The following is an 11615-nucleotide window of genomic DNA, read 5'->3' on the forward strand; positions in this document are numbered from 1 at the left end:
CACTGGCTTTGTTGTTTTTCAGCCGGCCGATCTCCTCCTGGATTTACTGGAGATTCGGAGCCGGAAGTCACATGTCCTGCGCGCGTGCTCCTAGGTTAATTACCATACCGCCATCGTTGTCTGCCATATCGCCATTCAGGTGCTCTTCGTAGTGCTGCCGCCACCTTTGTATCACCTCACGCTCGTTTGTAAGAAGGTTCCCGTTTATGTCGCTACACATATCTGGCTGTGGCACATGTCTCTTACGTGAACGGTTCAACTTCTCATAGAACTTTCGCGTGTTATTAGCGCGGTACAGTTCCTCCGTCTCTTCACGGTCTCGACCTTCCTGCTGGCGCTTTTTCCTCCGAAAAAATCGAGTTTTGTCTATTCCGCGCCCGTTTGTATCGTGCCTCGTTCGACCTCGTTCGGTGTTGCAGCAATCTGGAAGTTTATTAAAATAATAAATGTTATCGAGGAAAAAGGTCAAATTTTTGACCACTCTATTCTGTAGTCCTTCTCTTTAGTTTGCATGTAGAATCAAACAAAAAAAACAGAATAATCGTCCTAGCGGTGATGGTGCCTTTCCCGTATATTATAAAACAAGGAAACACATATGAGTAACAAGAAAAGCACATAAGAGAGGTCAAAATTGAACTTTAGGAAAATAGATTATTAGAAGTAAATTTCCATCAATTCACATTTATTTGTGTTCATTTGAATGCATTGCAGCAGTTTCTAAAGAAATTGTTTTTTACAAGGGGAAAAATAGAGGAAAAACAATGTTGTTTTGCGAGGTGAATCGGCCCAGGGCTGAAAACCTTATTAATAAAGATAATAACAATAATAATGTTGTTTCAATCACTCCGGAACGCAATGGCCGATTGGACCAATTCTCAACAGCGAAAAATAAGAAAAGATTCCGTGTCGAATGCAACCTGTTGCAAGCAAATCGGATAAGGCTGAGTACAAAAAAGTGAGTCTCACATTGTTTTGTACACACACACATACATAAATACATACATACATACACACATGCAGACATCACCTCAATTCGTCGAGCTGAGTCGATTGGTACGTAACACTATCGGTCTCGAGCCTTCTATCAAAAGTTCGTTTTCTGATTACGTATACTTAGTATACGCGAAGGGCAAAATCGGATTGAGGAGTGAAGAGCTAGGAGGCCAATATGTCCTTTTTAGAAAATCCGTCAAATAGTCAAATATTGTCAAATCACAACATATTTTTATCTGCATTTGTAACGAATGTATTGAGCTCTCCACCGTTCGCAGCTTAAGCGCCACTTCCGTCTAAGGAAGACTGCGATCGTACTTTTAGTCCGGCTAGAGACTCTACTCTTAGGGCAGGTCGATCGAATGGCTCAAACACTAATTTCCAAATGGACACCCACTAGCAAGAAGACTCCGAAGATTAAAAAACCGACTAAGGTTCCAACAAGGTGAAATTAGGTAAAAATAGCTAAGAAAATAAAATTCAAATTGTATCTAACGAACCGTTCACTTCGGAAAAGATTATTATTACCAAAGGATAAACTCAGGAGTCGTATGGGTCTAGCTTTTACATCTGTATTCAGGATACTTTGCTCCTAGCGTGTCCCGGGACGAGAGATTGGCCCTATCAGCTTAACTTAGGTTACAATAGTTTGTTCTGACCTGTTTTTAGTTGCTAACTCACAACCTGCACGAAGTCCCTTCCTTGCACGGTGCTCTCCAATGACGTCACTCTTGACTTAACCGCCAGGTGGCAGTCGATTGCAATGCTAGTTGGGCAGCGCCTTGGCTGATCGGGTCGATGTAACACGTGTTATTGGCGGGTAACGCTTCACCAATGGATTACGTCCTAGCTAGCGAGTAGGACCAACTGTGTCGTCATAACTTGCGTCCTCGTACAGTTGACTACCTCGGGCTCGGTGGGTGGCGTTATTGCGCAACGGTCGTTGGGGTTTTGGATACGGAAATATTCGCTGGGTTTTCCATCCAAGGGGTTTATCAATGCGTAAAAATGCACGTGCTCGAATATACCCAACAAAAACCCACGAAAGTGCGGGTTTATAACCTGCACACATTATTCCAAATTATAATCGTTTTTTTTTGTTCTTACATAATTATTTAGAAATATTTACCTCAAAAACCAATATTCTGGTCCAATTTTAATGGAATTCTGCCAGTTTACAACCGATAGTCGATCTATTAGAGCATATATCGTTACTTAGTATATTTTTTTGTGATTCCATGTGCACACTTACAAGGTAAATTTGGAGTATTTCTCCCACTTCCACTATTTACCGGCGTTCGGTTAACTTTTCGCAACTTAAATATCAACTGGTCAACTAATTATTTGTCGACGGTACTACCACAGACAAACAGACGTAACAGCTTGAACATTTTTCTTAAAAATCCATCGCTCAACTCATCTACCACCATCTTGCGAGCATGTTACACGAAACGATGTTTCGTATGACATCGTCACCAGAAGGCGCTGGAGTGAAATGTCAAACCCGAAGGATTACGACACTAGTGCCTCTAGTTGTGAATTGCGCAATCAATCAAATTCAAATTGATCGTTGAAGTCATGGTTGATGGTATTTTCTCTAGTGTTACGTCTGTTTGTCTGTGGTACTACGGTACTACCACGTTTTCTCTAACTTTGGTTTTTCACAACTCCGTATATACATCCGAAGGCTCTAACAATCTCCGATGAAGTGATTTTTTTCAATCTCAGACGGGTCGAATCGCGAACAAAGACCTATTTTTCATCTTCCTTTCTCCCGTTTGGATTCGCATCCCCATTGTCTCCCCACGGATGAGTATTGATTTGGAGTTCAGTGGAGCCTATAATACGCGTTTCAGTATATCGCATTCTTCGTATTTGACATATAGGGGCCACTGTTGGCATGCTGGCAGTTTTGAGGAAGATATTCATCGTTACACATTAATTCAAATATTTGATGTAGTGTATTTATACACACAGCGCATAGAAGGTTTATTTTCAAGACAGTTGATCCTAACATTTTCATACCTCTAGAGCCCAGCAAAGCTGCCCACAGGGTTCATGTACCCTGGGTTGAGATCCACTGCTCTAAAGCATTTAACGTTCCCACGTTTTGCGCGCAAAAATACATTTTCAGGATTTATTCAATTATTTTACGCTTACCTGAGGCTTCAATATATAATTTTTTTCGGCATGACGGCATGGAATTATCAACACTCCTTTAAAAATATTTCACCATTTAGTGGTGAGGAAGACGATGACACTTCAGCTGCCTTATCTCAGTGGCCTTGTTTATTTGTATTGGAATGGCACATCGTTGAATTTAAAAAAAAATGCACAAACCAAGGGGGATTCGAGATTGAAGTGCAAGTGTGCTGAAAAATTAATAAGCATTTCCTAGAAGGCGAACTGCGTGGACTCAAATCCCATGAAGGGAACTGCATGTGACGGCGAAGGCTGTTTGATCGGAGCTTCAAGTTGTGACCAAAGTAAGTACACAGTTAAAAATACTGAACATTACACGTTATGTAAATATTAGAGCCCATATTTTGTGTTCAATCTATATACCTATAGGAAATAATACGGCATCGGCAGGGTGCGATGGTTTTTGGCACCCTTTACAATATTTGCTTTCACCAGCAAACATAATGAATATAATTTAGATTCAATCACACAATTTCTAGTCTAGGCTTGGGGCTGTTCATATACCACGTGGACAGCTGAGGGTTGTATGACAAACAGGGAATCAATATTTGAGCAACGCCTAACAATAATGCTGTCCAATGAGCAGCTCGAAGTAGCTCGAAGTTATTCCCGTCCTGCTTGTTCTTTTTTGACAACAAATGAGCATGAGCAGGACAGGGAGAAACTTCGAGCTACTTCAAGCTCTCATTGGACATAACTTATATGTATACCATTTGTCATCAACAGAGTTTGTTACTGACAAACGCACCTCGCATCAAGCCTTTATCAGAACCCGAACATAATATGAGAAGAATCATTTGCCATACATGTTCTTATATTTCCTATAATACGATGCTATTTTCGTAATCAGAACTAGATTCTCGAATATTTCCATAAAAGCAGAAGCTACGATGGCGTAAAACCGAAATTTGCTGTAGAGATAATGCAAAATAACGGGATGAAAAGTTAGCTACAAAATTGTCTTCATTTTTGTTGCTGACATTTTTTTTCGGATCTTTGTCATTATTATCTCCGACAAAAAAAAGCTTTGTCGTTGATTCTCTTTTGTCGCTTGTTTCGCATGCCCATCCAAGAAAAAAATATTCCCAATAGCAATTGTCCACGCTGGAGGAGGGGTATCTAAAACTGGCCATTACTTGTCCACGTGGTATATGGACACCCCCTGCCATTTGAACAAGTTGTTTATGTAAAAGTAGAAATATTTAACCAAAACAAATGCGCACCTGCGAAATTCTTGCCATAGTTGCATTGCTGAATAGAGCAGCACACGAATAGCAAACTTTTACTTACTTTACTTACAGGCGATCCTGATCCTCCTCTTTATTGTTTAAGAGACGACATATTTTTGATGTAAACCCTTTTTCACACTTCATTATAACCAGAGAGAGCAAAATTATGTTAAAAAACCCAACTTAATTCACCGAGTAGTGATACTGCCTTTCTCGCATTTAGCCAAGACACCAACCTTATATGGTGCTAATATGGTTCGATGTATCATTTTCTTTATAACTTTTAAACGCAACGGTCGATCGTTATCAAATTCAATAGTGATCAACTAGGCTTTGCCCCCTGTCGAATGAAACTTGTTGCGAGGAAATCGGTTGAGGATTACTATAAGAAAAGTTGTCTAATGTTTTTCTTAGCTTTTGTGCACACACATACACACACACATCTACCCGATCTACCCGATCAACCAAGTCCTGAACGATGTATACGTTTAGCGGTAAACATTACAGCATGTCCTGGAAAACGGAACGATTGAAGTACTTGATCATCCAAGTCCGTGAACGCAGAAAAAAATGCAGGTTAACCTCATTGCCATTGTGAATCTTGACATAATCTCATTTTGGAACACCTTGAACATTGGATCGATTGTATAACATTTCACCGAAGACTATTTCGCGGTTGAACATTTCGCGGAATAACATTTGGCGGTTCGTAACTTTTCGCGGTACGACATTTAGCGGATTGTACCTTTTCGTCGAATGACTTTTTGCGGAATGTACCATTTCGCGGAATGCACCATTTCGCGGAATATTAAAAGTATAGCTTAGTGTTCACAGCAATTATTACCTTCGAGGTTTCTAAGCCAAGTTACCTTTTTTTCCCATCGTGTAATACGAGATTAACACGTTAAAACTTGTATGCTTAAAAAGTCGAGAAAATTTTCATCGATAAATTTACTATTGTTTGTATGTATGTTTGTATGTATGTTCCAGCATAACTTCTGAACCCATTAACCGATTTCAACCAAATTTGGATCACACATTCTTTATCTTTAGGAGATGACGATAGGAGGGGTTATGGATGCTCTTTGGAAAAGGGGGGTGTTGTGGGAGGAGGGGTATTGCTTAGTTATTGATCAACTCAGTGCACCTTATGAACCCCTTGGCCGATTTAAACCAAATTTGGAACACACATTCTTTATCTTTAGGAGATGACGATAGGAGGGTTAGGGATGCTCTTTGGAAAAAGGGAAGGGTGTGGGGGGAGCGGTATTTCTAAGTTATTGATCAACTCAGTGTATCTTTGGTACCCTCTTGGCCTATTTCAACCAAATTTGGAACACACATTCTTAATCTTTAGGAGATGACAATGGAAGGGTTAGGGACGCTCTTTGGAAAAGGGGGAGGGTGTGGGGGGAGTTGTATTGCTAATTTATTGATCAACTCAGTGTACCTTTTGAACCTTTTGGCCTTTTTCAACAAAATTTGGAACACACATTTTTCATATTAAGGAGGTGACGATAGTGTGGTTAGAGATGCTCTTTGAGAAATCAAATTTGGAACCCATATTCTCTGTTTAAGGAAGACTATATCAGACTGGGTAGGAGTATCATAGCTGAATGGGAGAGATGGTATATACATTAAACGAACAGTTTAGTATACCTTTTCACCGCATGGGTCATTTCAAACCAAATTTATTATCTGCCCAAAACTGTTTTAGAGAGACTGGGAGGAATTTTTTGGAATGCGGAAGGTTATTGGGGTTGGGTATTGTTTAGAAAACGACTTAATTTAAAATCCCTCTTATTTAGTTCATTCGAGGTTCTTTGACATTGTACAATGCTCCGTAAACAAATTTCCCGAATTCCTATAAAATAGCAAATCCTCGACAATAACATTTTCCCGGTAATAACATTTCCCCAAAAATAACTTCAACGAAAATAATATTTCCCAAAAATGATTCTTACCAATACACATCCCAGAATATGACATTTCCCTGAAAATGACATATCCCTGAATGAAGCAGGCCATTAACATAAGGGCATTAGCTGGGTATAAAGCAATGCTTATCGTTACCCTTCATTGGAATCATGATATGCCCAGTGAAAAGCAATGATTAATGTGTTTCCTTCTGGATGGTGGATGTGATTGCTTCTTTAAAAGTAGGCGTTTGCCCGGAATAAGGCAATGGTGAGTGTGATCCGCTCTTTAAAAATGGGCGTTTACTAGGAATAAAGCATCGGTGGATGTTTTTCCTTCTTTAGCAATTGACGCTTGCCCGGAATAAGGCTATTCAAACCAACGATCCCTTTTTAAGATCAGTCAACGCTTCCACAAGCCTTCTTTTAATCAAATGATGAAGTATCAATAAGATAACATAATCACTCTGTTGACCAATTGATTTTATCTTTTCTGATTGCGAAAAAACTGCAAACCAAGCCTGCAATTCCGAGCAAGGCCGGGTACATAAAGCTAGTTCACCTTATACCGGGCAGATGCATCCAGAGAAGGCGTTACCCCTTCGTTCGCCTTATACTGGGCGGACGCGTTCCTTTAAATAATGCATTATCAACTCCTTTCGCCTTATACCGGGCAGATGCATCCATTTAGGCGTTTAATCTTCCTTTGTCTTATACTGGGCAGACGCGTTCTTTTAATGAATGCATAATAAACTCCTTTCGCCTTATACCGGGCAGACGCATTCATTGGCATTACCTTTTCCCTTTGCTTTATACCGGGCAGATGCGTTAATTCATAGAAGGGACTACCTCCTTTCTTTTCTTTATACCGAGCAAACGTGTCCATTTCAAGCAGGCATTGTTTCCTCACTTTGCGGTCTACCGACCGGATGCGGTCATTCAAAGAAGGCATTATCTTCTTTCATTGCCTTAAATCGTAATCTAAAATGCTTACCCCGGATTGCATGTAATTAAGCGGAAATCGGTGAATATTTCGAAGAGAATTATTATAACTGAATTCCGCCAAATGGCATTCCGCGAAATGATTTCCGGTGAAAAGGTACATTCCGCGAAATGTCTTTCGGAAAAAAGGTACATTCCGCGAAATGTGCTTCGGAGAGTTGATATATTCCGCGGAATGTCGCACTGCGAAAAAAAATTCCGCGAAATGTTTTTCGGCGGAATAGTATACAACCCATTGGATCTCATGATCATGGAAATTAGTATCATATGCTCATCACACTGGATTGGGTAAATAGCGATGATGAGGATATTGCGAAAGTCTTGATTGATATGGTGGTCACTCTGAATTAAACTCAAGAATATTTTGAAGTACCTTGAAGATCCCGTATTCACGAAAATTGGGTTTGCATGATGCGTTTATACCTATTGATGTACCTATTATATACCTATATACCTATTATATACCTATGTATGACTCATCCATCATGAAAGGGTCAAAATACAATAGCGCAGACCATAAATTATATCGAAAGTGATAGCCTTATACTTATTTCAACCCTTATATGCCCCTTATATGGTTTTTCTTGTGCAACTTCATGTGATAACATGTATATCAATGTCTTTCTATAGCTGGAAGCTAAAACTCGGTGACATCTAAGAACTTAACGAAATGTAGCACCTGTGAGAAAATCACGTGATACGATGAGAAGAAGCTTAGCCGTGCGGTAAGACGTGCGGTAAAACGCGCGGCTACAAATCAAAACCATGCTGAGGGTGGCTGGGTTCGATTCCCGGTGCCGGTCTAGGCAATTTTCGGATTGGAAATTGTCTCGACTTCCCTGGGCATAAAAGTATCATCGTGTTAGCCTCATGATATACGAATAAGCATATGCGGTATTTCGAAAAATTTCGTTTCAGGTGGTTCGAAACGAAATTCCGCGGAATTTCGCGGAATTTAAGCATGGCGAAATCTGATTTCTTGATTTCGTTTCGTTTCGTAAAATTACAAAAAAATCGATAGAAAAAACTAGCTTCTAACGAAATTTAACGGAATTCCGCGGAATTTCGAAACAAATTTAAACTAATCCATACTTTATATTATAAAAATTTTTGGCCGCGCCGCTGAACAAAATCGTTAAGTTATTATCAAAATTTAGGTTATTTTTTTTGCTTTTAACGCTTACTACATAACCCCATTCTTAGTCAACAAATACGTAAGTAGTTTTCTTCTATAAAACTTCTTCAGTGTTTCCATGATTAAAATTTTGTGATATTTTGTATATTTTTTACTATTTGCACAATATGAATGCGGAATCGGTCGTATTTCTGCTGGTCATGGGACGGCAGCCAGTTCGGGAGAACGCGAAGTGAAAAAATCTACCTCGCGTAGCAGAAATTTGTTTAACCATAGTGTGCAATCGTTCGTTCGTTCAGTTCGTTCGTTCGTTCAGTTCGTTCGTTCGTTCAGTTCGTTCGTTCGTTCAGTTCGTTCGTTCGTTCGAACAGTGCAGTGTGCAATCGATCGTGTTGATGCTGATCAGTGGCGTAGCCAGAAAATTGGTCTGGAAGGGGTTTTCAGAACATTTCTTTTGGAAAAAAAAAATTTCTTCTAAAAATTTTGTCTCTAGGGGGGGGGGGTTATGTCCAAAACCACCCCCGTGGCTACGCCACTGATGCTGATCACGCCAGCTAGTGTGGGAGAACGCGAAGTGATAAAACTAATGTTTGCATCGAAGAGCACAAAATTATTTCTTGCGGAATCGATCGTGTTGTAGAAGATTATTAAACGAAGCACATTGATCTTGCGTTGGATTGATTTGAAACACAGTTTTCATCTTCTTGCTTTCAAAATAACTTCGTTTGCAATATGTTGTCGCTTAACAAGGGGTTTCACATGAATTACCTTCTCAACCAACGATTCCTTTTCCGTAGCGCTCACGGAGATGCAGAGCATTCCTCGGTCTCTTAAAACAATGAGTGTTAAACTAATTTTCCTCTCCTAATCCTAAATTGACTATAAGCACGTGACCAGCATCGTTATTGGTCATGAATTGGAAACTCCGAAGCAAGTATACAATAAGAATAACTTTTTTGTATCCCAAGAATATTATTTAATTGGTGAGCTGGGCATATTTGCTGTTTCTCGGCCAATCATGATTAGCAACTATGATGTGTACAGTTAATTAAGCTAATAAGCTCTTCTTTGACTATTTGCACAATATGTGAGGAACATTGCAGATTTGTGGGCAGTTCTAGATCTTCGCACGGAATTTGCAAAAAAAAAAATCAGAGCGGGTTGAAAGATCATTAATTGCTGAGAGCTCTTTACTGTTCTAATATGCCATGGACACACACACAATAGCTCAGTTTGTCGAGCTGATTGTATATAAGACTATGCTACCTGTATATGGACGCCCATGAAATTCAATCTGAAATACATATCTTTGTGCATTTTAGAAAGGTGCACAGGATTCTTCTAGTGAGCAAATGTATGCTATATATGTAGACGAAGAATAAGAAGGAATAAATTTTGGCAGATACGCCCTTTTCAAATGTTGATCTAGTAATATCAATTCTATAACTGCGTATACGCCTGGCAGATGTGGATACATAATTAAGTATCCCACTAAATAAAAAATAAATCTAAGCATTCTTTTTCAAATTTTGACTAAGTCAATACTGTAAAACCACGCTTCAGCATAATTACATAATTCTTAGGTGAACTAAGGTTTTAAACGAAATTTGAATCCGTAAATGAAAAATCCCACAATTTCTTTGGTTTTATATACTTACTGATATGAAACTGATATAAAATTGATCAGATTCGGGAGCACACGCTCCACGGTGAATTTCTTTGAATGCGGCACAAATGCTGGGGTATTGCCTTATCATCAATGGTATATGCGGCGAGAATATGACGATTTATCATAGATTGCCTCTTCAGTTATTATAACTCTTTTGGTCGCAAAACAGTTATTCGACTTCGAAAAAGTGGAATCAGAATTACGTACATAATGTTAAACCAATTCAATAAAAATTCCGCGGAAAAAAAATCAAAATTTCGTTTCGTTTCGAAAAATTTCGAATTAAATGAACCTTGATTTCGTATCGTTTCGAAGTCTCGAAAGAAATCTATATTTCGTTTCGTTTCGATCCGAATCAACATAGACATTTTAAATTTCGTTTCGTTTCGTTTCGTTAGGAAAAAGTGTGTTATCGCATACCCTTATATACGAATGCAAAAATGGTAACCTGGCTTAGAAACCTCGCAGTTAATAACTGTGGAAGTGCTTAATGAACACTAAGCTGTGAGGCGGCTCTGTCCCAGTGTGGGGATGTAATGCCAATAAGAAGAAGAAGAAGAACGATGAGAAGAACGTGGGCAGGGGTATCTGTTTTTTTCTCATTTTTTTCTATCACGTGAATGGTCGACAGGGTACCCGTTTACCTAGAAATTGATATTTTCAATTTCATGTTTAACAGGTTTAGATAATTTTGACCTTTTTTTCAGAGAAAGAATGTTGATGGGGTTCCATTTGTTCTTCTTTCAAAACATGCTAGGTTACATACTTTATTTATTTATTATCAGAGTAAGGCCGGAGTAGCCTGTGCTGCACATAAAAGTCTTCTCCATTCAGCTCGGTCCATGGCTGCACTTCGCCAACCACGCAGTCCGCGGAGGGTCCGCAAATCGTCCTCCACCTGATCGATCCACCTGATCGATCCACCTTGCCCGCTGCGCACCTCGCCTTCTTGTTCCCGTCGGATCGTTGTCGAGAACCATTTTCACTGGATTTCTGTCCGACATTCTGGCTACGTGCCCGGCCCACCGCAGACTTCCGATTTTCGCGGTGTGAACGATGGATGGTTCTCCCAACAGCTGATGCAACTCGTGGTTCATTCGCTTCCTCCACGTACCGTCCGCCATCTGCACCCCACCATAGATGGTACGCAACACTTTCCTTTCAAAAACTCCCAGTGCGCGTTGGTCCTCCACGAGCATCGTCCAGGTCTCGTGTCCGTAGAGAACTACCGGTCTTATAAGCGTTTTGTAGATAGTCAGTTTGGTACGGCGGCGAACTCTATTCGATCGGAGCGTCTTACGAAGTCCAAAGTACGTACGATTTCCAGCCACTATGCGCCTCCGAATTTCTCTGCTGGTATCATTTTTGGGCGTCACCAGTGAGCCCAAGTACACGAATTCTTCAACCACCTCGATTTCGTCACCACCGATAGAAACTCGTAGTGGGTGGCTTACATTGACCTCTCTTGA

General features: G+C 40.0%; 1 long non-coding RNA gene across 1 annotated transcript; it reads right to left on the bottom strand.

The window, feature by feature from the left end:
* Positions 1-1601: 1601 nt before the first annotated feature.
* LOC134217299 (uncharacterized) lies at positions 1602-2345 on the bottom strand. The gene is made up of 3 exons (XR_009980985.1): positions 2246-2345; positions 2123-2186; positions 1602-2055 (listed from the first exon to the last, which is right to left on the bottom strand). It is a non-coding gene; the product is annotated as an uncharacterized LOC134217299 (long non-coding RNA).
* Between the last annotated feature and the right edge of the window lie 9270 nt (positions 2346-11615).

Source organism: Armigeres subalbatus, chromosome 2, assembly GCF_024139115.2.
Source record: "Armigeres subalbatus isolate Guangzhou_Male chromosome 2, GZ_Asu_2, whole genome shotgun sequence".
Lineage (NCBI taxonomy): Eukaryota > Metazoa > Arthropoda > Insecta > Diptera > Culicidae > Armigeres > Armigeres subalbatus.